The following is a 13,851-nucleotide window of genomic DNA, read 5'->3' on the forward strand; positions in this document are numbered from 1 at the left end:
GTAGGCTTAAAGGCAAAATATGAATGCTGAATAAGAAAATGGTAACTTTGTGTAATATTTCTCAGTTTACTTTTTTGATTTTTAATGCTGTACCTTTTATAAACAGGAGAGACCTTTTGAAGATTCTAACCAGTTATACTGATGAAAGCAGATTTCAGTCCACACAGCCAAATTTCCACATGAAGGTGTTCATTGTATTCCTAAATCCATAGCTCTTATAACAGGCTTCAATCACTCTGCCCAAGAAAGAAAAATGAATTGTGAGTTACTTGCAAAGAGGTTATGAAGTCTTGATCTGTGAAGCACAGGATTGTCACTTAAGGGTGTCACCTTCTCCAGAAGAGAGTCAGGTTTGAGGGTGCACTGTGCTGCTTAGGTTCTAGACAATATAGTAAAGCTGTGGTTCTTGGAGGATGTTGTGATGGGAACACATGGATAGGTCAAAAGATTAATGAGAAAGTTTACAAACGATAATTTTTTTCCTAATATTTCTCCTCTTGCCCAAAAATGATCAGTTCCATAGGGAGCAGCACCTACCTAAGGTAGAGTGTAATGCATGGTTGCAGTTTTGTTTATGGAAAATTGCAGAAGAAGAGGGTAGTGGGTTCATTCACAACGTATTTCTGTTCTCAGGAATACTAAGAAGCTAGAAAAAAACAAAAAAAACCCACAAAAAAAGCCCAATAAAAAAATCCCCCACCTCTCCTTAAGCAAGGTACCAAGGATGTGATCTTGCTGATAACTTGTCACTAAGGCCTGACAAAATTCACATGTATACAGACGCAAAATCTGTGTGTGGACTCTAACTTTGACTCCAACTGTGATTTTGATGACTGAATTACAGGATTAAATATGTTGGCAGTGAAGGCTGGAAAACTGGACTGAGTCCTGAGAAGCTGTGTGGTGGGAAGAAAGGAAGACACACTCCCCTGCAGGCCCAGGGAATGGTTCCAGGTGTCTGGTGGGACTTTAGACTGTCAGCTAAGGTAGCAATACACACCAAAATCAGCCTTCTCATGGATGTTTGAATGGGAGGTGTGGTGAGAAGACCCACACAATTGTGCTTTATACCTTTGAAATTAATTATTACCATGTCTGCCTCTGATATAGTCTACTGCCAAAAGTCATCCCAAAGAGACTTCTAAGGATTTTAGAAGTGTGGGAGATTCATGTAGATTTGCTCATCATGGGAAATTCCACTTTAAAATGCGCACTGCTGGACTTCTAAAGGTCTGGTCTCCTAGTATGTATTTGCCTCAGCACAGTCAGTGAAAGAAACCCATATTTAGAAAAAAAAAAAAAAGAAACAGCAAAATTGGCTAATATTGTGCGGCTATGATAGAGTGGACTTATCTAACATGCTTTTGCTAAATTTGCAGTAGCAATCTTCCCAGATTGAAGCTCTCACTAATTATAACAAATAGATAAGTAGCCTTTTACCAGGAAAATGGTTCCCTAACTGCTTCTCAGACCAGTTCTGTGGCTGATGGGCATATAAATGCCACAAGCAATCCATCTGAGATTTTTGAAACAGAATGCATTATGCTGGAGTTTGACTGATTGCCCAAAGAGATGTTTGTAAAAAAGATGGTCTGTTTACCATCATTCTGATTATATTTTCAGTCATTTGACCGAATTCCTGGAAACCCTAGTGACTTGGAAAAAGGCTAAGCAAAAAGCTAATTTTTTCAAATTATTAGGGCATTTATTTTCTTATTTTTTTGTTTCTATTACTGCTGTATAGTACATAGTGCTTTATGCTCTCTGTTTCTACTGTAAGAAGGTTAGAATTTTGATTAATTTGACAACATGACTCATTTAGCTGTGCCATATATACTAGGATTAAAAATTGCTGGGCAGAAGGGCAGAGAATTTGTGTACTTTTACTGCCTTTTGGAATGGCTTCTTTGGAAAATAATTTGTTTTTTATTAATAACACAAAACTGTAGTAAAATTGTCAAAAAGAGATTAATATATGAGGACATCTCACACAACAGGCAGTTCAGCAAAGGAGTTTCAGGGAAGGAATATTGAAGGTGGTGGGAATTAATCTGTTAATCATAGCAGGTTTTTGTGTTTTAAAATATTATAGGAGTGATGGTAAAATAGCAGGGGTCTGAAGTTTAAACTCCATTTTGGTAAGCCTTGAAGCAAAAATCAAAATTCTGTCCTAAAACTAATCTAGAAGTAGATCTTGATGTGAATTGAATTTCCTTAGCTAAGGTCAGTCAAAAACAAAGAGGAAAACACAAACTCTCCCTGAAAGACCGAGAGAATGCAGTGGGTGTGCTCATGCAGCCATTCTGAGGTGAACATAATGGAAACCAGGATGTTCTCAGTTTTTGTCGTTTGACTCATTGCTAATGTCAGTGGGAGACTTTTCTTTCTAATTCAGTAAGAACTTGTAGGATTTTATCTACAAACAATGAGAATTAGATATAGGGTACAGCTTCAAGTGAGGGAAAGACAGAACATTTCTCAAAAAACCTGAGGTTGCAATGTGATCATAAGAAATGAAGATAATCTGAGATAAAAGTAAGCTACACCTAACTGGAAAATAATGTTAATAATACCACAGAAGAATAAATATTTGAATGAGAACCCAGACATCAATTGACTCTTATCCAGTGTTAAATGGAAACACATGCTTTGTAGTAGGAGCTAACAAAGGGAGGGAGGAGGAGGAGGTGGCAAGAAGCCCCAAGCTCCTTTTCATTTCAGTGTTGTACTCAATCACAGCCACTGCCAAATTAGCCCATAAAAGTTGAGCCAACTCAAGAGCATTCAGTTCAAGGCTGAAACATCTCTCTCTCTCTCTCTCTTTCCCCCTCCTTAACTTTGTTAATAAACATGCTGCAATCAGGTGTTAATTACAATCCCAAGTAAAGCCTCAGAGCCCCACAGATTCTCCTGGGGAAAATGACTGGACTCAACACTTTGCAGATCTGTTTATTTTACTTTACTGGACTGTCTGGCTTGTTACAGACAGAGGAGAGAGAGGAAAGCCCAGCCTACTGCAGATCCTGGGGAACCAAGGAGTATCCCTCTTCCCAGCTGAGCAGCTTACATGAGAACTGCTTGCCCAAAGTGTGTTGATTGTGTGTTGAAGTGTTCCTTCTCTGGGGACCTGACCTTTCAATATCCTGAGAAGTCTGCTTCTTGCCAAGTCATTCTAAGCCATCTTCTCCCGTGCCATGCTTTGCAGTCAAAAGGCATGTGTGAGGACATCTTGCCACATATTATTTATTTTTGCTAATAGTAAGAATTATTTGTTAATCTCTGATGACCTGATCAGCACTGAACAAGACAGAGAGAAGCAGAGAGCATACCCTGAGGAGTTCATAATTTTGAAGACAAACATAGATGAGACAACATGCATTTGGAAAACCCTGAAGTAGATGTTGACCTACTAAGAATTTAAAATTAATTAACTGGGAGTGGGTGATGATTATTTCTTTCCTGATGCAGTCTGTTTTAAAGAACAGATTTTTTTACTTGTGCTCTAGCAAGAAAATATTGTCATGAAAAGCATATATGTCTTATCTTACTATTCCCTCTCTGGGAAATAAATTAAGCCATACTCTATGAAAATTAGCAGGCTATTGTTGAAGAAGATGAAGCTCTGTTAAGTTACGTCAGGAGGGCCCCTGATAACAGAGGTACACAGGCACCCATATATTTAAGCTATGATAAACAAGTTAATTTTTCTGAGCTCACAGAAAGCTGAATATGAATTTGAGATCCTGGGTACCAGCTTTTTATTTCTTGGAATGTACACTTTTCTTAGGCAGGGAAATGCTTTTGTTCAAGTGAGGAGAAATTCCAGATATTTTTATACCACCTAAGTATACAAATCAGAAGAATTGATTCTTAAGTAAAGCCTGTTTGGAAGGCAAATTAATTTCACTCCTAAAAGAGGCACGTAGATGTGTTCTCCTAGGTACACATATTTTACACACAAAAATTATAAATTTTATTTGGGAAGCAACATCTTCTTTTGTGCTTTATTTCTGTTGTGGTTTTACAGGAACTGCTTTGACTGTTGACCAATTCTTTGTGGAAATCAGACAAATCCACAGAGCAAAGGTTTGCCTATGCAGGTACATTACCAGCAGCAAACCAAGACGTGAAATGATGCTGTGTTATGTGAAATGACTCTGCACTAAAACCCCCTGTGGACACAGAGAGGGCACACTGAGGCTTGCTTTGTATGAAGTGGCTTCCTCAACTGCAGGTAAATGTACACATGCAGGGAGCAGCCAGCACGGTGTGAATTCATACTGTAGCTTGTAAATTCACACCCTGCCTTCTCTGTATAAGCAAACCAATAGTCAAGGCTTTGCATTCATTCTGCTGGCATGAGCCTGAATGAATAGATGAACCTTACACCTTGCCCTGAAGGCAAACACGTTTGGGCTAATACGATGTGTGATGGAGGGAATGCTGTCGGGAGCCAGGGCACCGAAGTAGATGATCTTGGGAGATTTAGTAAAAGTTCTTCAGTAAAAGTACCTCAGGAATTCACTACGGCCATCAGGAAGAGAGAACATTCTCATTGTCAGAGGGACAAGATCACCTAGCAGTCTGGAAGAATATGATCATGACTTGAAATACAATTTCTTGCCCTGTGTGTCATGCTTTCTGAATGGTTTTGAAAGGAATCTTGTTGGACAGCAGATTTCTCTAACATTTTAGGCAGAATGAATACTAATTATTTATTATCTTTGGCAGTGGAAGTTATAGGAGTGCAGCTGAACCCAGACATGCCAAGTCTCGTGAAGCTAAAAATGAGACTTTCTCACAGCAGCCCCTGGACCTTCCCTAAAAGTCTCCCTCTCTAATGAGTATTCCTTGAGGCTTTGTAATGAGATATTTAAAATCCTTTTTCAGGTACTTTGAGCCGTCCTTCCAATATGCCATTCTTTGACAGCCCTCTAAGACACAGTCATCCAGCGCTGAGCTGATTCCCATCTGATGTAAAGCAGCAAGAGTGATCTCTGATCTCATCTGCTCGGGTTTTGCTGAAGGTCAAAAGCAGTCTAAAGATCAAGGGGGCCCTGCCTGAGAGGAACGAGCATCTCCCTTTTCTCCTGCCACTGTTACCTTTGTGGGAATATACACAGAGATGTCTTTCACGTTTTTATTAGGCTCTTATGTGAAAATAGTATGTTTTTACAAACACACATGAGCCATCAGGCTTGTTTTACAACCTCTGTTATTTTATGGTCTCAGGAATCTATTTGCAGACAGTGATTTTACCTAAACATAAATATTTGCTATGAAGTATTTATCTTTGTTTAACAGTTTAAGAAATTGCACGTGCTTAAAAAGCCACTCAGTTTTCAATGACTGGAGCTACAGCAGTTTTATAAAAAGTATTTTCTTGGGGCTTGATCATGAAGCTTAGGAGAGGTATGAAAAAAGAAAGCATAGTAACTAAAATCCTCTATCTGCAGCCCTGAAAATAAGCCTAGAAAAGGGAAGTGGAGCTGGTTGCAGACTGGGGAGGTGACAATCATGAACTAGCTACTCTGATAGTGGATTCAGAGGGCTACTGTAGGTTTCAAAATGGGCAAAGCAGAAGAGCTGCTGAAACCTGTGTATATGTTTACTTGCTCATACCAAAGGTCACATCTTCAGTGTAATATTTAGCCACAGGAACCAGAATAATTCTTGCACAAATTTATGTTTTTCTATTTTGCAATCACAGCTTTATTGTGTGGTTTCATTTTCTAACTCTGGAACTGGATATCTCATCTGAGGAAGTTTCAGTTAACTTCTGTGCTTGTCAGGCAAACCCAGGGAAAACTACTTTTCTGAGATATTGTTCATGATGGATTGAGTTCTGCGGAGATTTTTCTTACTTCCTCCTGATATAGATGTATCTTAAATTTCTAACTTGAACTGGATGGCTAGCAGTCATTCAGAATTGATTAAACCAGGACCGGAGAATGAGCACAGACTGCACCATCATGTACTTGCTGAACATGGTGTGCAAGAAAACACGTGGACTGCCATACTTATTCATCATCGGGCTGAGTTCTACTCATTTTATGTACCTGAGAATTTATGGCTAATATTGGACTCTGGCCTGTGTGCTGTGCAGAGAAAAGCCACACTATATTAATAGGTGCTAAACAAAACAGTCACACTGGTGATGGCTTGCCAGACCTGAATAGCTTCCCTGATCCCCAGGCTGGTTTCTAAAGCTTCTAGTGCTACCTGCTCCAGAGGTGGATTTTATGTGATCAAAAGACAGCCTAGATATTACGTCAGCATTTGTCAACATACGCTGGCAATAAACTCAGAGCTCCGTAAGTTTGGGGTACTGACCCCCTAAGGGCTGCATTTCCACTATGCCCCAAGCATGAGATATTAGAATTTATGACTATCTGCAGAGATACCACAGGAGACTCCACAAGGGTCCATAAAGCTGCTGTATTATGTGAAGAATGCAGAACAGAAGTTCTTAGCTCTTAGTAATTGCAGTATATGTGACAATTTCTGTTCTAACCATTTGTCCTCTATCTCATGCCATCAAGTTCATGAAAGTGTCCTGAAAAAAGAAAAAGAGAATGTTGTAGCTACTTGTGAAAGCATTTTTTTTTTCCCCCTAGATATGCAGGAGATCACAGTCCAAGCTTAGGTTCTGTTCTTGGGACATCTCTTCAAATCTGAATTGCTAATGCACTGCCTGTGTTTTGCAGCAACCTGCAGCCCAGTTCTTGTCCCTGTCCTTGCTTTGAATGCTTTTGTTGGGTAGGTCTGAGGTGGTTTTAGATCAGAGCACAAGAAGTAAGAAGCTGTTTTTCCTGTTGTGTTTTGGCATCTGGCAAATGTGAACTTTGGTATGCTGTGGACAGCCCTGGATATGGCAACAGAGCTCAAGAGAACTCCAGGGAGTTCCCTTGCAATTCTCTGTTTTGACTTTTGTCAACGAGCAGGCTGTGTCTGACATTAATGTTAACATATATTAACAAAGCACTTAAGCTTTAAGGGGTTTGTATCCCAGGTTAGTTTTAGGTAATCCTTACTACCTACTTAAAATTTCTTCTGTGCTATTAAATATTACTGTTTAATTGCTTAATATGTGAGTTAGTCAATAAAATAATTTACTACATCAAAACAGCCAGAGGCCAGCACAACATGGCTCAACACCTGGCCAAAGCCTTCACGCAGCCTGGCCAGTGGGACACATTTCACTGAGAAAAGGAGCACTTGGCTGAAATGCCAGTATTACCCCTCAGTTTTTCTGTCAATACCACAGCACTTGTAGCTGGTAGCTGGATGACCATGGGGTACCACTTTTAGCATGTGAGGTGTTCATGCTCTCTAAACATTGTATTGCTGAACTCCTTGGGTATAGCAACAGAGTGCAAACATATTGAACCCATTAGCTATGTGCAAATGGTTTGAATAGAAAATAGTCCACTTCAGTATTATTTTTAAAGAAAGATGAAGTAATGTAATGCAATTATAAGAGCCTGAAATATGACTGATTTATTGAGAGACACCATATTTGGCTTCAGTGACACAGCTGAAAAAGCTTGGAAGAAACACAACAGGGACACTTCTGGTTTGAAAAATCACCTAATGTTAACTGCAGGTTTTGGAGATACAGACACCATTTCTATTTTATTCATAGATATATGACTTAGGTAATTATCTATAGGCAGAATCTGGTCTTATTTTTTTCAGTTTAGTGCACGGTTCTCGATTATATTGGTGGAAGTGGGGTTAAAGTGAGAATTCTCATGTATGTCTAAAGATTAAATTGGCCCAGATGGAAAGAGTTGAAAAGAGTGTGTTTGTTCTTCATCTTTTGCTCTCTTGAGCACTCTGGATTCTAACTGGAAAATAAATGGAAAAACTGTAATGCAACCTGGAAGAAAAGCTGTTCCTGTGACACCTCCCACTACAGAAATTTAGAACATGTTTTTGGATTACTTATGCAAACTCAAACTATTTTGTGTGCACCGTGCTCTTCCACAGAATTTTGAAGTCACTGAGAAATCATTGCAATGAGCTAGATGGTCCTTGGGCTTACTAGCAACCTTCTGTTGTAACTAATTCCTCCAGTGTCTTTCCTCCTTCGTGCCTTTCAACTAAAATTTGTATAGACTTAGGAATTACTGCTAAAAGTTGAGCTTTTCATTTTTCTTCTAGGCATTTTTGATAAGATTAAAAAGCTTCATAACCAAAAAGAGATAGTATTTTCATTTTCTCTTACTCTGAAGCCCAAGGTTTAAGACAGCAAGTTGTAAGGACATTTATGTCACTGGTTGAGAGTGTGAATTTGAAGGACTCTCCTGTACCGTGATGGTAAGGCTGAAAGATATGACCATATTAGCATGTTAAAATACATTTGAGGGGTAATGTGATATGTCTGCTCTGCTGGAACATGATATACCTTTGCTGGTTAGTATTTTAGTGGTAATTTTAAAGTCCTCATAGAATGCTCTGTGACACAGTTTTTAGGGTGCTCTGTGGACGATTGTGGATTTAGGAGTGAGGAACAGAATTTAGATATTTTCTTTCTTGGGAGAACATACCAATTAAGGAAAAATAGGTATATATCATCATACCATTTGTTCACTTTTTTTTTCTTCTGTTAAAACCTTAAAGCAAGTCACCTAGAAAGCCTCAATCACATGTTTTTTCTCTTTGCTTGCAAATCTGAAGATACGTGGAATGTCTGAGATTTGTCTTTTTATTCTATTTTAAATTTATGCTTGGGCAAATGAAATTGTGGGTAGAATGAAGGAGGGAGTTTGTGAGTTGATCTTATATAAATTCTGTGAGTTCCCTATGCAATCTGATGTCAGATGCTCAAGACAGTCATGAAGTTTTTTAATATGCCTGCAGTGCAACTAGAGAGATGAGCGGGTTTTCTGGGTACTTTCTGAATTGTCTGCTGTGAACTGAAATCTGTGCCACCAATAGTCTATCCTGTCTATGGCAAATGATCCAGAAATGACCCTGTCTGCTATGACATAGCCATGCCTTCCTAGGCTGAAAAGCTGCAGTTAATTGCCAGATTTTTAAATTATTTCATAGGCGTCTTTCAAGCCTACTACTTCCTTCTTAAGGAGCCTTGTGTTGACTAAATACATTTGTTAAATTATCTAGTTGGATCACACCTATTACTTTCTATCCCTCCAGGTCAGCTAAGACAGTGTGGTAAAGGCTCAGGTGCTCTGGGCTCTTTCTATATTCAGTGGAGAACAATAATCTCAAGAGCCCTTCTTGGGGGTATAAGTGTGGCTTCTGGCTTAGATGCCACTGTCTGTTGCCTGAACTAAGTAGGGTGACCCTAAGGCTCCTTTTTTTACTATAAATAACAGAACTGATGCACAATCTCTCATTAAAGTCAGTTTAGATGCTTCTCGCATTAAAGAAGTGTTGTCCAAGTGCCAACAACTACAACCTGCCCTTCAGCTGAAGGGTGTAAGTGGGGCAGAACGTGGAGACAGTGGGTTTTAAAATATTGTCACACCTCTTCTGGAAAAAAATCCCCAGCTGCCTGTAGAGCCCGTAGTACCCTTTCATTCTGCCCACTAATTATTTTTCTTCTCTCTAGCCATGTATATCCCTTTTAGCCACTTCTTTAAAAAATTTTAAAAAATCTAAGTCGCCCTATTTTTCATATGATAACATCTGTGAGAAGAATTTCTTTGCTGCATTGTTCCCTTCCTAATGGCTCTTTTTCCACACTACCATACCCTGTTACTTGGGAAAGGTAGAAGAAAAGGGAAAAAGAAAACATGTGTGCAGAGGATATACCCAGAAATCAGAACCATGCCATGTAAAATTGTTACAGCTGTTTCTGTTTTTATTGACTGTTTCTTTTGGATCCATTTCTCTGACAACTGCTGCTCATGTGAGCAGGAAGGCATGCAGCATGACATTGCTGCGGACTGCAGGGTCCTAGGGCCAGGAGTAGGTGGAAAGGGGAGGGAAAGGAAGAGGGTGTGGTGGTGAGGACATTTATGTGGGACACATCAAAGCACATCCTTGTAATGTGTTACAGTAACCCAGGAAATTCAGTGCAGATGCACTGAATAACCTCATGGTAATATGGGGTTTGCAAGAGTGTTACAGCAGCAGCAGCAGCTGTCACGGTACTTGATTTTTAAAATTTCAGTGAGTCACTTCTCCCCTGCTCCCTCATACAAATCCACTGTCTTTATTTGAGTTTCCTCCTCTGAGCAGCCTCACTGCACAGTTTGTCATGCAAACAAAAGCTAAGTGTGCTGCAAATGAGTTATGCCAGGCCTCTTATAAGCTGGGAAGGAGCAAAGGGTGATTGTTATAGCCTTTCTTGATTTGCTTGGATATGACATTAAAGGGGGTGTTCAAACATGGAAATGGTGAATTAGGTGATTCTATATATGCAGGCAAATAGCAAGAGAGAGATTTTTCTGTGTGAGTAGATATTATTCATTTTATGGACAGTACAAAGTATCTGCCTCCTTTGATAGAATCACTGTATGGAAGCTGGAAAATGGGAAATGTCATTTCAGATGGTCAACTCAGTTCATTGACCAAAGAGGGAAAATATCTAGAAAGAACTCTGAAAAAGCACAGATGCAGTTTTTGGGGTTTTGGGGTTTTTTTCTGCTTTCTCTTTATCCTTTGGAATATCTCTGCTATAATCAGGCTCCTTTAGTAAATGATCAGTTTGAAAGACCTAGATCTTGATATTTTTTTGTTCCATATGCAAAATGCATGTACATCCACTATGCTCATATAAATGGTTTGGAATGTACACAGAACCTTAATATATCTTATGCAGCAATTATGATGTTAGATCTCATGAATATATGTGTCAGTGACTTGGGTCAACTTTAAGTCTTTCTTTAAAAACAAACAAAACAACATTTTTAAGCTTTTATTTTACTAACCAATGTAAGAAACCAAAACAGAAAATAAAGAGAAAATTATAAACTGGATCTTGTGATGAATATTAATTTGAGATAAAAATAAAAAAATAATATTATAAATAAATGCTTTCTATTTTATTAAGCATTAGCTTTTGCTCAGCAATTTGTACCAAAACTCCTTCTCCCGTCTGTTCTCGGTTTTCATCCATATGTGGAGCCTTGGTGTGTCTCTGATATTTGTCAATTTGTCAAAGCTTTGGCACAAGGTGGAGAAAAATACACCAAAAACTAGAATCTTCAGTCAGAGCACACTGAAATCATGTGGATTGGATTCGTCTCCAAGAGTCAGTCGTATCATCTTCAGCTTTTGAGTAGAAATTAAACTCAGAACTGAAGGGCATGTAGCAAGGATCACTGCAGTTTTAGCTAAAATGAAGATCAGAACCACAGGCCTGTTTTGAAAGAAGTCATACTTGATGCAAATGAGAAGAATTGACAAAAGCCACCCCTAGCAAAAGCAGCATCTCAATACAAAAATCAGTTCAGTAAAACTGTGATGACACCAGTTTAGAATGGTACAAAAAATTATGGTTTTCATGTGCAGATCATACCAGTTTTGCTTTAAATGGGCATTGATTTTAGAAAAGGGATCTATGCCTATAGTGCTAGTTTTTCCAAAAGTATATTTGTTTGTGAGTGTACAAATTAGGTTTATGCCTAGCAAAACACTCCATAATATGCAGCTGTGTGCTTTTACCTGTCTCTGTTTACCTGTGTTTCTTCCCCTTGACTTTTATTTGTAGAGGGCTTGCTACTAATGAGTCACTCTGAAAAACTGGTGTTTTATGAGCAAGACAGCTGCAAAGTGAGATGCCTTTGAGTCCCTGTACTCAATGTAAGTGCCCAGAGCAAAACACTAAGACAACACATGCCTTCTTTTAAAAACTGCCAGCAGAGCTAAGCTGTAAAAGCAACTAGTGAGGCATCTTTTGTGGCTATGCATTTCCAGGCCATTGTCTTATTTGCTGAATGTTCTCCATATAGTTGATTGAAAAAAGTAGGTGGAGCATAAGAGGAAAAAATATTGTTAAAATGAGATTTCTAGCAATTTTTGGCTATGGATAATTCAGAAATACTAGTATAATAGGGATTTTGTCGGAATTTTGGGATGTTAGTTTTAGGTTATGGAGAAATGTTTGAATAAACAAGTGAAAAGTTTGAATAAACAAATCAAATCCCCACCAGACATGAAATAACTACATCTTCTGAAGTTATTCTTGAAAAAAAAAAACCTGCTTGACAGTCATTGAGCTAACTTTCAAGTTACCTTTATATAAACTGAATTTGATTGTTCATTCCTGGCAATAAATGCCTGCAGCTCTGGAGATCCTTGCAAAGATAAGATTGGAACTATGAGGATAAAATATAAATGAGTATATATGAAAATCTGCTGTCTTTCATTCATTCTCTCATGGACTTGTTGGGACAGAATGCTTTCCCATACACTCTGCAAATCCAAAACCCACTGCCACTAGCCTGCAAGCACTTATGCTGTTTTCTGTTGATCAGCAAAAAAATCTGTCACTGGATTCTCTTATTTCTGATTTGTGAATAAGACTAATGTGCAAAAGTGATAAAGAAAAACCCTTAAAAAATGTTGTTTTGGTTATTTGTTTTTAGTAGTAAAAGAAATTTCAAGTAAGGAAAGATTTTGATTAGTCAAAGATGCTAGGGCTTTCCCACTTGTTTTTTTCCATTCTGAGTTTTCATTTCTCCCCACCCAGAATATTCCAGGAAAATAATTTCTGCTGTGCTTACAAATTCTGTAATCTTAATAATTCAGCCAAAGATTTTTCTTTTCTGACTGATTTTTCAGTATTTCCTCTCAGATTCTTATGGCTTAGCTCTTGGTTATCAGAATATTGTTATTTCCTTGTCTGCTATTTTCTTCCTAAGTTCCTGATGTTTCTGGCTTGTGGTGAGTTACGTACAACTCTGCCTATCCTTGGCTGAGCTGCTTGGAACGTTCCTATTTGACTCTTTGCTGCTGTTGAGTATGTGACAATTTTATGCCTTTGGTGAGACTTACAAAACTAACTAAACCAGCCCTGTGTTGGATAAATTAGGAATGAGGCTATCGTGAAGTGAGTGAGCATCTCAGACAGCCTCAATAGAAATTAAATTCTCATGCCCAAATACCTAGGAGAATCTGAGGTTTACTGCTTAGTTTGCTCCCTTTGGTTATCCTCTTCTCAAATCCTTTGTTGCAGGTCAGTAAAAGACTTTCTGAGAAAGAGAAAAATCTTACCTTTGGTGTTTTCTGGGTCAGATGGCATTTTAAGGGAGCTAAGGCAGCTTAATGGGTACATGACAACAGGCATTGTGGGCAGGGAACAATGACAGGAGCCTGGTAGGATTCTATTAGACTTTGTGGGAAGAGCCAAGTGGAAGATGTCAAATAAGCAGTCTGTGTTTGACCTGGAAAACACCAATGCAGGATTTTTGAGAGATTAAAGCCAGTCTCTATACTGACTTTTACTGAAATGATGTGGATCCCTGTTAGTGAAAGAAGTTGGCAATTCCTGTCACGGAGGTGGAAAATCAGGGATCAGTGAGGGCAGGGACTGGCTCTGCATGTGGCAGGCTGGTTTCTTTGATCACCTAAGCTGGTGCCTCTGGTACACAAACTTCATAAACAAATCTATTTGATGATTTCTTTATTACATCAAAACTTACAACGGGGCAAAATATTTCTCAGTGCTTAATGGTTAAACATTCCTGATTTGCCATGACACATAGATGCCTACACTCAAATGTTGCTGTTTGCTCAAAGTCTGTTCCCAACTGTACATCCTTTTCCATGGGAAAGGGGAAAAAACCAATCCACAAATTGTCATACATATTCACAAACTCTAGAAGCTGTTACATTCTTGCTGCTCTTCCCACCCCCCCCCAGGAATTGTGTATC

The sequence above is a fragment of the Pseudopodoces humilis genome, chromosome 1 (assembly GCF_049639895.1).
Source record: "Pseudopodoces humilis isolate 2021_Gansu_Grassland_sample_001 chromosome 1, ASM4963989v1, whole genome shotgun sequence".
Taxonomy (NCBI): domain Eukaryota; kingdom Metazoa; phylum Chordata; class Aves; order Passeriformes; family Paridae; genus Pseudopodoces; species Pseudopodoces humilis.